A 12,377-nucleotide genomic window follows, 5' to 3' on the forward strand; every position below is an offset into this window, starting at 1 on the left:
AGTGACTGAGAGACTTCAAACAGAGTCGAGAGGTTATCCTGGAGGTTATTCTTATGCATTATATAGATATCCCTTTTTAGTTTATGGTGTATTGGAGTAACCGGAGGATACTACTTGAAACTCTTGAGTCGTGTTCCAGTAGCCTTGATTCTTGAAGATGATTATACGAAGATCTAGCTTTCACAATATGACCATGGGATTGTGAAAACTTTGTGTCTGATGCTCCTTTTATCCAGGGAACGGATAAGTGAGTTAAAAAAAAAAAAAGAATAAAAAATAAATAAATAATTGGGAGGACAAAGGGTAAAATAAATTGAGTAGATGGAAATACTAGTAGTCAATGAGAAGGAAGGGTAAGGGGTATGGTATGTATGAGCTTTTTCCATTTCTTTTTTCTTTTTATTTCTTATATATATATATTTTTCTGCAATGATGTAAATGTCTAAAAAATGATCATGGTGGGTGGGCCACAGTGACTCAGTGGGCAGAGTTCTCACCTGCCATTCCGGAGACTTGGGTTCAATTCCCAGTGCCTGCCTGTGCGGAAAAAAAAAAAAAAAAAAGCTGATCATGGTGATGAATACACAACTCTGTGATGACATTGTGAGCCATTGTTTGGACACCATGTATGGAATGTACGTGTGTGAAGATTTATCAATAAAAATATATATTTAAAAAAGGTAGAAGTGCTTTTCCCACACCTTGTGCCCATCAGTCACTTCTGAGCTCTCAGGTCCATGTCCTCCCCTCTCCCTGCTCTTCCTGCCTCGCAGGCTACTGACCCTTACAAACTATGTTTCCAATATTCCTTGCCAGTTCGCTTCTAGATTCAACCAATGGGGAGGCACAGGCAGGAGACTGGCAGATGTTTTGGACAGTGTTTCTGGAAGTGGCTCCCTCTGCCCCAAACCTGCCTCCAGTTGGGTGGCTCAGTCCTTGAAGGACCTGAGCTGCTGAAAATCCTCTTCCTTTGACCCTGCTGCTTCTGAAATCTGAGTTGTTTCATCACCAAATTTACTCTTTCAGCTCTTTCAAGGCCTCTGTAACTAACTTCCCTAATTAAATTGAACTACCAGGTATGGGCTCTGTTTTCCTAACTGGACATTTTGACTGATGCAAGCCTCAAGGGATTGCCAAGCTCAGAGTCCACCAACAGAGAACAGGAATGGGCCATGGGTTAGAAACCATGATAATTCTCTCAAGGACTGCAAGTGGGAGGGGAGTTCAGCCAACAGTGCTCTCTCCCTTTCCTCTCCCCAACAAATGCAGTGCACCTGCCTGGAGGGTGGCAGCTGGAGATTTGTACTGTAAGCGTGCAAATAAATACACTCCAAAGCAGACAAAGTCAGAAAAGGAGCCGTAGGTATATTTCTAGTGTGATGATGGTAGTAGCCATCAAAAGAAATTTAAAATGCCAATCAATAAAGGGTCAATCTCTCAGGGCTTTAGACATGGTGGGTGGGGGTGAGGGGCAATTAAGAATAGGCTGTTTGTTCTTTTCCATTGTTATTCTTTTATCTTTTCTTGTGGCAATACACATGCAACATAAATTTTCCCATTTTAACCACTTTCGAGTACACAGTTCAGTGGTATTAATTACATTCTCAATATTATGCTACCCATCACCACCTTCTGTTATCAAAACTTATCCATCACCCCAAACAGAAACTCTGCATACGTTAAGCATTTACTCTCTAGTTCCTATCCCCACCCCCAGCCCCTGCTAACCTGTATCCTAGTTTCTGACTCTGTGAATCTGTACATTCTAATTTTTTCATATCAGCGGAAGCATACAATATTTGTCCTTTTATGCCTGGCTTATTTGACGAAACATGGTGTCTTTAAGGTTCATCCCTGTTGTTGTATGTATTGAAACTTCATTCCTTCTTTAGTTGTATAATATTCCATTGTATGGATATACCACATTTTGTTTACCCATTCTTTTGTTAGTGGGAACTTGGGTTGTTTCCACCTGTTGGCTATTGTGAATAATGCTATGAACATTGGTGTATTCATTTTGTTTTTTATTTTATTTCCCTCTGTACTCTTTGAATTTTATAAACTTATGCCTCTATTCCTTCTTTACTCTTTTAAGCAATAATTTCACATATTTGACTAGGTTTTTGCATAGGTAAGGAAAAAGTGAAATTTCTCTTATCAATCCTGTTTCCTAGCCTCTGGTTGGGCAGGTCAGGGAGAAAGCAGAGAGTGAAAAGGTAGTAGAGTTTGAAAGCAGGCTCATAAAGAGGAAGCTACTGTACTTATTCATTAAATAATTGCTCTACATTACACTGTAACTGGGGGAAATCCGTGTGTTATAAGTTAGGAAAAATGCCTCCATTTCTCAATGTGGATGTTTACAAGAATTATTGCTTGTTCTTGAGAGACATGTGAGTATATTTAATCTAGTTTAAAAAGCAACTCCACCTCTAATCTGAATGCCCAAGGTCAGGAGGAATAAAGAGTCTGATTTCCCTTCAATGTTGGCAGAGACTGTGGAGGGGACCAGAGCTGAGTGGGCTCAAGTCTGCTCCAGACCATTCTAGCAAGCCCAGGGGTGGTTGTATAGGCTATATAAGTAGTACTGGAGTGATTAGAAACCCTTCAGTGTGGTTTTTAAAGAAGTGCATAGGATTTGGACAAAGGTACGCCCAGGTTGCGAGCTCAGGACTTCTGTCCACCACCTTTATGACCTTGGGCAATTTACTTAGCTTCTCTGAACTTCAAGCTCTTCTTCTGCCAAATGGGGATAAGAACATTTCATTCACAGGGTTGTCATAAGAAAATAATGAGATAATGTACACAAGGAACCTTATAGAGTGCCTCAGGCATAAGGGGATCTCAATGAAATGCATCCATCACTGATGAGGTAATAGGCCAAATAAATCTACTGGGGCATGAGCAAAAAATGTCATTGGAGGGTTTTCTTAGATATTAGTAGATTCTTCAAAGCACTTACTTGCTTATTAATTCCTTCTTCTCTTCCATGCATTAATTTATTTATTCAAAATGTATTTACTGACTGTTTCCTATTTTAAATAGGCTGACAACAGCAGAGAAGGGAGAAGGTCCTAGGCAGGGCGAGGCTCAGACCAGTTCATTGTCAGCTGTGGTTCCAGGAAGCAGATTTAGATAAGCTAGACCTTCTTAGGATGAACTGGGTAAGACTGGAGTCCTGAAGACATAACCCCAAGTTCAAAGCATGCCACTGGGTTTGGGACTGTGCTTGTAGATAGGAAGAAGATATCATTCAAACTGTGATCCAGTGAAGGGACCCAACACTGCCAACATCAGTCTCATAATCTCCACATTATGCCATCACTCCTGAGCCATTAGGACAAAATAGGAGGGGCCTAGGACCAAGAGAGGAAATGAGTAAGTGAAGAAAACTAGGTAAGAGTCTCTTAGGCAGCTTAGTAAACTTCCAACATCAGTACCAATAAAGTCTTTAAGTGAGTGATAATTATAGATACAGCAGGGAGCTCACCATGTGCACTGTAAATACTGCCAAATTTTACATGTCTGGGTATATATTGGGAAAACTGGTGAAATCTCCTGAGTAAAATTTATTTTAAGGGTAGACAGAGTGAGACAGACAAGCTTGACGTGGGCACTGAAGGAGGAGGTGACTTTGAGTACAGCGTGGTCCTCTCACCACAATTGTCTATTGGCTGTGCCCACTGAAACCATAAGTAATGCCCAGCTCCAATGTGGTCCCTGATGGCCTCAGCCCTGTCCAGGGTAAGCAGGAAGGGTCCAGCAAAAATGGCATAACTGAGGAGGCTGGGGCAAAAGAAGAGAAAAAATGAGGTGCCGCTAGGGAGCCATTGCTTATCAGATCTGTTCGTGGGAAACAACATCTAGGGAGAGCCCAATAACACTTGGAAAGATTTTAGCAGTGTCTGCATTCGCAGCCTCCTTTCCCCTGAGAGATGGTGAGACATAGGAAGGTCACTGTGATCACGGTTATGATTTACTCCTGAATTAGTGTGGCTAAGGGAAACTCCCACCTATCGTGAATTACACACAAATAGTCATTCTCCTGATACCACCAGGAGATAACTTTAAGGTAACCCGATGTCCCACAACAATAACTGGAGACTTCTACAGAGGGAACAGACTATATGATCTTCAAGGCCAACGTAGATCTAGATAGTTTTGTTTTGTTTTGTTTTGTTTTTACATGGGCAGGCTCCAGGAATCGAGCCCCGGTCGCTGGTGTGGCAGGTGAGAATTTATGGCAAGCCAGAATTCTGTCACTGAGCCACCGCTGCATCGCCCAATCTAGACAGTTTTGAGAGGGAACATTCTCCTGCCTCATTTCAATGTTTGCTATCTTAGGGACTTATAAGGGACGTTGTCTTCCCCGATGGAGTGATACCATTTGATTCGGGTGTTAGTCAGGTTAGGACAGAATTTGTGAGAGAAACAATTAAACCCAGAAATCTCACAATTTCTTAACACAATAAAGGTTTATATTTCTTGATCATGTAGTGCCTGATATCGATTGGGTGGTCCTCTTCTATCTTAAATGTACACTACTTCGAATATTCAACCTCCCTACCTGTCTTAGGAGGGAAAAAAAACCCCAAAAATCTAGAGATTCCTGTGGGAGCATTTTAAGCACCAGGCCTGGAAATGGCTTATATCACATCTGTTCATTCCTATTGTCTGGGAAATGTCACCCAGCCATTTGGTGAACACTCAGAATCTCTGCCATATCTTTTCCTTAAACAATCCATTTAATTAGTTATCTTAAATTGTTCTTATTAAATAGGTTTATTTGTGCTCCTTCCAAGGATTGAATTAGTTAAGGAAGGAGAAATGCATTAACTGAGGTTTAAAATATATTTAAAAATCCATCTCTTCTAAGCCATCTCGGTGTGATGTATCTAGCAATGAGTTAAAGGCTTGCTGCATATTTACCAGGGAGAAAGACAGAGCAGTCTTTATGTCCTCAGCAACAGCTCAGAAAGCTGCCAACATTGGATCCTATTTGTTTTATTGAGAAGAGGGATTGTTGGCTGGAACGTAAGGACTCCCCATCACTCTTTCTGGAAAAAGCAATGGGAACTTTAACTTTTCTCTGGCCGGCTGCCAGCATCTATCAGAGCAGACACTAATTTAACGTCTCTTTCTGAAGGGCAGCACCTAGTATGCCTGGCAGCCCTCCCTAGTCTCAACTTGAGTTTGGGCCATGGCTACAGGTCCAAATAAGTGCTCAACAAGTCAATTCTACAAATCGAAAAGAACCAACTGGCTGCATCAGAGCCACTAAATGAATCTGAAGTCTGATGGAGCTAAATAGCAAGAGCAGAGGCAGCCTAGGCTCCAGGCTGGCAGAGAGCTGTGGTGAGGCCGTGGGCACAAAAGCTCACATCTCCACACTTCAGTTAACTTGGGGTCAGACTGTCTCTTGGACAGAGAGGGGTTTTCTTAAAGGACGATTACGAAGATCAGGATGAGCTAGAAATGAATATCAATGTCTTCTGTTTCTCCAAAGTGAATTTCTACAACCCCTTCTTTCTTCTTCTCTATTCTGTGTGCACTACATTATTTGCCTCCTCCTAATTCACAGAGAAAAGCGAGGCTATTGGAGAAGTCACTCAACCTCTGCAGCCCTCCCCCACTGAGCTGCCCCACATATTTTCACTGAGAATTTTCCACTTCCTGTCCTGACTGTGTCCCTCCACCCACCACCACAGGGCTTCCACATCCGCCACATTCTGAACCTGCACTGGCTAGTGCTACTAACCCGAAGAACACTTTTAAGTCCTTATCCACTTGACCGTCACTTGGCAGGTAATACTGCCACTGACCTTTCCTCCACCTCAATCCTTTCTGCTCTGCTGGTCCCAGTACCTCTGATTTCTGGTTCTCCTACCACTTCCCCAGTTCCCTCAGTGTTTACCTGTCATAGTCTGCCAGGGCTGCTGTAACAAAATACCACAGACTGCCGGGCTTAAACAAATCAAATTTCTTATCTCATCGTTTTGGAGGTTGGAAGCCCAAAATCAGGGTGTCAGCAGGATCCTGCTTCCACTGAAATCCGTGACATCCTGGTGGTGGCTTGCTGATATTCAGAACTCAGTTTCTGCCTCTGTTACATGGCCGTCTGTCTCCTCCCGTCTTCTACACCTGACTGTGTCCAAATTTCCTCTGCTTATAAGGATCCTGGTCATCTTGATCCACCCCATATCAAGATCCACCCCAATCCAGTCTGGCTCCATCTTAACTAACAGAATCTTCAGAGATCTTATTTGCAAATGAGTTCCCACCCACCAAGTGGGAGTTGGGTCAGGAACATGTCTTTGGGGGACACATGGCTTGATCTGTAATAGTACCTCTTAAATGTTGGTGTTCCCCCAAGTGACAGGCTAGGCTCTCTTCTAATTTGACAGGCATGTCTTGATGCAGTAAGTACTTAGTGGAAATACTAAAGCACATCTGCTCCTCAGATGAACACTCAAATGAGGTTGGCACAAGGCAAACAGGATGGAAGCACATCTCCCCTACCCTCAAGGATCTAGATTCTCTGGATCTCACATCGTGACCCCAATATTTACACAAGCCACCCAAGCAAAAAAGCTCGCTGGGGAGACTCCTTGACACTCTCACAGCCAAAGATCAAAAACCTTGCTTTTGAAAACCTCTTGAATCCATTCCCTCCTCCACATGGTTGCCAGCTCAGTTTCAACTTTCATCATCACGCACCTGGACAGATGCAATAAATCATCGTTCTCCCTGATTCCAAGCCTCACTCCCCTCCAATCTCTCCTGCATGCTGCTTCCAGAATTATCTTTGAAAAGCTCAATTTGATTACATCATTCTCCTTTCACACCCTTTCAGTGGCTCACCATCATCCCCTTCCAAGTCCTTTCATCAGCTGGCCCATCTGCTCCTTCTCTACATCCTCTAGTGTTCCCCACATAAATCTTACATTCCAAAGTTCACAATCACCTTAGAGTTTTCTTGGAGGCTCACGCCTGATCACACTTCCAGATCAGTAGCCCTCAGAAATCCTTTCCAAACTATGTGGTGCTATGGATGCTGTGTAGCTCACCCTGAATTTCCCGGGCCTTGCATACAAAAGCAAATGGACCTCAGTGTCCAGAAGCCATCTCAAATTTAAGATACCCAAAATTTGGAATTTCGTGTTACCTGCTTTTCTCAGGCTTCCCCAGTTTAGTTCCTCAGGGCCAAAATCCTAGGAGACAAACATGATTCTGCTCCCTTTCCAACATGTCAAAATTATCTGTCAACTCCATGCCCAAAATAGGTCCCAAAACAACCTGCTTCCCTCTATGGCCACAGCTGTCAGCCTCTTTGCCCCACCAAGAAAACCTCCCAACAGGTCTCCTCACACAATCTGCCCTTTGGAACCACTCTCAGCACTGCAGTCAGAGCAACATGCTGAGAATGTAGGTCAGAGCAGGTCGCTTCCCTGATTAAAACCTTCCCATGGCTTCCTGGAAACTTACAATGAAATCCAAACACCTTCAGAACCCTTCAAGAAATAGCCGGGTTCTTCCCTCCAGCCTCTGGGCCCACCTGTCTGTCCCTCCAGACACACCGAGCGCACTCCCTCCCAGGGCTTTGACAGTGGCTCCCACCTCTCTTGGGTCTTTCTGTAGCTGGGTCCTTCCTGACTCCGTCACAGCTTAAAGGGCACCTTTTCCGAAAGCTTTCCTCTGACCAACATGCCTGAAGGAGACTGCATCACATCCCCCAGCCCTATGGGGGCCATTACACTGCCTGCCTTACTTATTTGTTAATTTTTATTTTAACCGACCCTCTCGCCTCCTGAAAATATAAGGTCCACAAGGGTCCACCTTGTACTTCTGTTGTGCTCCCCGCTGGTGGCATTGGAAACACTTAACCACGGGCAGGACAGGGACAGGAGCCCACCCAGGTGGACGCCCTCCTCTGACCACCCTCTTGGCCTCCTGGTGAGCAGTGACTGGGGCCAGCCCTGTTATTCCATCATCTCAGCAGAACCTGACTGCATCGCTAATATTATATAAGTGTTGCTCAAATGTGCAAATGGATAAATCAGCAAATGTCTCCTGATTAACTTCATTGTTCTCCCATGAACACAGGTCTGCATGAATAAAGAAGGGTCCCTAGGCACCCACAAAATATCCAGGCCTGCTATCTACCCATGTGAGGGTCAGCGGTTTCCTCCCGCAGGCCAGCTGTCTTCAAGGACCCCTGCCACATTTCCATTTTGTTTGGATCAGTAGCTCTGGTATTTGGATAAAGACTATTTCCCAACAAAGTCCCTGACATGACAGGTTCATTCCCTTGTGCGCCATTTGTGCATGCAGCTGACCAATAGAAGGAGCAGCACAGGAAGGGATTTCAGAAGGCTGAGTTCAAGTTCAGACAATATCACGTGCCAGTTGTGAGGCCCGGGATAAATTACATCACTTCTCTGAATCTGCTTTCCCTCTGTAAAATGGGCATGCTCTAATGACCTGCCTCCCAGGATAGCTGAAGGATGGAATGAGGCAGCATACCTCAAAGTCCCCGGCCAGTGACACACAGCATCTAAGGTCAATATTTCTGGTTTCCTCTTGCTCACCCCTTCCCTCCAGAGTTTCTGCATTGGTTAACCTCATGTGTCAACTTGGCCAGCTTATAGTGTCCAATTGTTTGGTCAAGCAAGCACTGGCCTGATTGTTACTCTGGGGGTATTTCATAGGTGGATTAGCATCTACAGTTAGTTAATTGCATCTACAGTTGATTACACCTACCCTCAACAAAGGAGATTGCCCTCAGCAATAAGAAGTCTCCTTATCCAATCACTTAGCTGTCTTAAAGCAGAATTAAGGATTTCAAGTCAAAAAGAAGAATCTTGGCCTCTTCTTCTTCAGACAGCCAGCTTTTCCTGAGGAATACAACTTCACCTTCACTGGAGTTTCCAGCTAGCAGCCTGCCCTACAGAATTCAGACTTGCCAGTTCCCAGGGCATGTGAGCCAACTACTACAACAAGTTTCTTAATATCGATCTATTTATCTATTATCTACCTACCTGTTTGGGCTTGTTAAAGCTGTTGGAATGCAAAATACTAGAAATGAAATAACTTTTATAAAGGGAATTTATTAAGTTACAAGTTTACAGTTCTAAAACTATATAATGTGCAAACTAAGGCAGGCTGATGGGTCCAAAACACCCCTGTCAGTTGGGAAGGCACATTGCTGGCATCTGCTGGGACTTTTGGCTTCTGGTTTCAAACAGCTTCCTGGGGGAGCTTACTTTCTGCATCTCTAAATATCTGGGTTTCTTATTGGCACTTTCAGCATTGAACTCTCTTCAAAATGTTTCCCCTTTTAAAGAACTCCAGCAAACTAATCAAGACCCACTCTAAATGAGTGGAATCACAGCTCCATCTAATCAAAAGATCATACCTACAATTAAGTGGATTTTATCTCTGTGGAAACAATCTAATCAAAGGATTTCACCCTAAATGATACTGAATGATGATTAAGAGAACATGGCTTTTCTGGGGCACATAACATTTTCAAACTAGCACCTTACCCATCTCCTATCAGTTCTGTGTTTTGGAAAACCCTACTACAATTTCAATGAAGATTATTTAAGATAATACCTATAAAATAGCTCAATGAACCATGCATATTACTCAGATTATTGATATTGCATCGCTAATAAACTTTTCTTGATTTGAGGAATCAGATGACTTTCTAGGAGTCGTAAAAGACCTGTGGTGGCAAAGTAGGCCAGTGTTAGGTTTATATAAAGGCTCTTGCTTGAGTCAGCATCCTGCCAGGGAATCTCTGTTTATATGTCCTAAGGCACTAAAAGGACACTTGCAGAGAAGGAAGTTTTCTGCTGGTCTACCAGATATCAGTCACGAGATCAGGCATTTCTCCAACTGAAGCGAGAAATGTCTCTCCTCTGACCCAAATATTTTCTTTTTATCTGAAAACATAAATAGGTCTCCAGCGACCTAAAACTTAGTCTTCTTTCTTGCCCCTCTGACTTGGGCCAGGAGTCCCTCAGCTCCTAGAATGCCATGTCTTTCTGCCTTCCTCCAGCAGGAAGAATGGTTCACACAGTGGGGCAAACAAGGCACAGCTCAGCCCCAAGGACCACACACATGCCCTGGTCATGTCTTCGAGCACAGCAGCCCCGACCAACACCTCCCATAACCATTCCTTCCAAGACCCCTCCAATATCCACTTCCAGCCAGCTCTTTGAACCCTGAGAAATGGGGTACCCAGGGGAGGAGCACCAGGAAGCCTTAAATCAACAATGGGATTCACTATGGGGCTCATGATGGTTGTTCTTGCCAGCACTTTCCATCTAGCAGCTTCTTCCTGAGTAATGAACTATTCTTCCTAGCAAGGCATCAACATTTGGCATTTTTGTTTTTGTTTTTTAATTTTTTAAATTTTGTTGTGGTAACATAATTTCCCAACTTTACGTATGAAATTCGGTGGTGTTAATTACAGTCACAGTATTCTGCTACCATCACCACCTCCATTTCCAAAATGCTTTCATCACCTCAGACAGAAACTCTGTGCTCATTAAACAATAACTTTTTATTTCTTCCATCCTCTCCTGTCCCTGGTAACCTCTAATCTACTTTCTATCTCTGTGAATTTGTTTATTCTAAATATTTCATATAAATAGAATCACACAATATTTGTCCTTTTGTGTCTAGTTTATTTCATTCAACATGTTGTCAGCAGGTCCTGCATTGTCATATGTATCAGAACTTCATTCTTTTTGTAGCTAAAGAATATTCCATTGTACATATCTACCATATTTTATTTCTCTATTCATCTGTTGATGGACACTTGGGTTGTTTCTATCTTTCAGCAATTGTGAATAATGCTGCTAGGAACATTGGTGTAAAATATCTGTTTGAGTCCCTGCTTTCAATTTTTTCAGCATATGACTAGCATGAGATTGCCAGGTCATATGGTAGTTCTAGGTTTAACTTTCTGAGGAACTGCCAAATTCTCTTCCACAGTGGCTGCACCACTTTACATTCCCACCACAATATATGAGGTTCCTATTTCTCCACATCTTCCCCATCACATCTTCTGTTTTTTTAGTAATAGTCACTTTAGTGGGTGTGAAATGGTATCTCATAGTGGCTTGGGTTTGCATTTCCCTCATGATTAATGATGTTATAGGTAGTTTACTTTTAAGCATAGTTCATTATTTATGTTTTCTAAATTCAGTGCCTCAGAGTGAATCATTGGCCACCCTTTCTTTGGGAGAAGAGTAAGTGTGGGCCAAGGAATCAGTGTCCCCATTTGTTTTTAATGCTGATGGCAATGCAATATACCAGCAATGGGTTGGCTTTTAAAAGGGAATTTATTAAGTTACAAGCTTACAGTTCTAAGACCACAAAATGTCCAAACTAAGGCATCCAGGGAAAGATACCTTGACTCAAGAGAGGGCTGATGACATTTCAGCTTTCTCTGTCAGCTAGGAAAGCACATAGCAACAGCTGCTACCTTTCTCTCATGGCTTCTGGTTTCAAGCAGCTTCCTAGGGGCATTTTCCTTCTGCATCTCCAAATGTGTATGTCTGTGTCAGCTCCAAAGTTTTTCTAAAATGGTCCCTCTTAAAGGACTCCAGTAAGCAGCCCCACCTTGAGTGGGTGGAGACACATCTCTATGGAAACCACATAATCAGAAGGTCCCACCCACAACTGGGGGTCACAATTGGATGGGTCAATATTGTTGGGTGGGATCTTAATCTTTTTTATTAAGATCCCACCCAACGATATTAAATGAGGATTAAAGAACATGACTTTTCTGGGGTACACAACAGTTTCAAACCAGTACATCATTCAAATGAATTAGCCACATTACCAGCCAGAGCAAGTTTCTGAACTTCTGCATGCTCCATTTCCTCCTGGACAAAATCTGCGCTTGTGAGGATGCTTGCTGCATGGAGTTTTCATGGAGACTAGTTGGGAAAGTGCTAGTGAGGTGCACTTCATGAGGTATCCTTCGTGAAGAGTAAATGGTAGTTGTCAGCTTTTGTATTCCAGAGCCCAGCAAACTAAGGCCCGAGTATTATACCCAGCCCCGGAATTCACTGGTGTATTGTTTGTTGCTGCTTCCACTTCAATAACAGAGTTGAGCCACAGCAAAGGAGAGCATGGACACAAAAACTAAGACATTTACTTTCCAGCTCTTGATACAGAATGTTTGCCAGTCCTGGATTTAGCCCTCAGTGCCCCTCCAGATGGTGAGACCAGCATATAGGCTGGCTCTCTACCTCCCAATACCTTCTTCTGCAGTAGTAAAACCCCTTCTGTCTTCAGCTGGCACACAACTGCCCAGAATAAAGGTTGCATTTCCCAGGCTCCCTTACCATCAGATGTAGGTG

The 12,377-nt window shown here is 43.2% G+C and overlaps 1 long non-coding RNA gene across 2 annotated transcripts; it reads right to left on the reverse strand.

The window, feature by feature from the left end:
- Positions 1–376: 376 nt before the first annotated feature.
- LOC143673996 (uncharacterized) lies at positions 377–11,619 on the reverse strand. Of its 2 annotated transcripts, none has more exons than XR_013170819.1 (3): positions 11,495–11,619; positions 2,960–3,353; positions 377–537 (listed from the first exon to the last, which is right to left on the reverse strand). It is a non-coding gene; the product is annotated as an uncharacterized LOC143673996 (long non-coding RNA). The 2 variants fall into 2 exon arrangements; XR_013170818.1 differs by lacking the exon at positions 11,495–11,619 and adding an exon at positions 8,521–8,642.
- Between the last annotated feature and the right edge of the window lie 758 nt (positions 11,620–12,377).

Source organism: Tamandua tetradactyla, chromosome 2 (assembly GCF_023851605.1).
Source record: "Tamandua tetradactyla isolate mTamTet1 chromosome 2, mTamTet1.pri, whole genome shotgun sequence".
Taxonomy (NCBI): domain Eukaryota; kingdom Metazoa; phylum Chordata; class Mammalia; order Pilosa; family Myrmecophagidae; genus Tamandua; species Tamandua tetradactyla.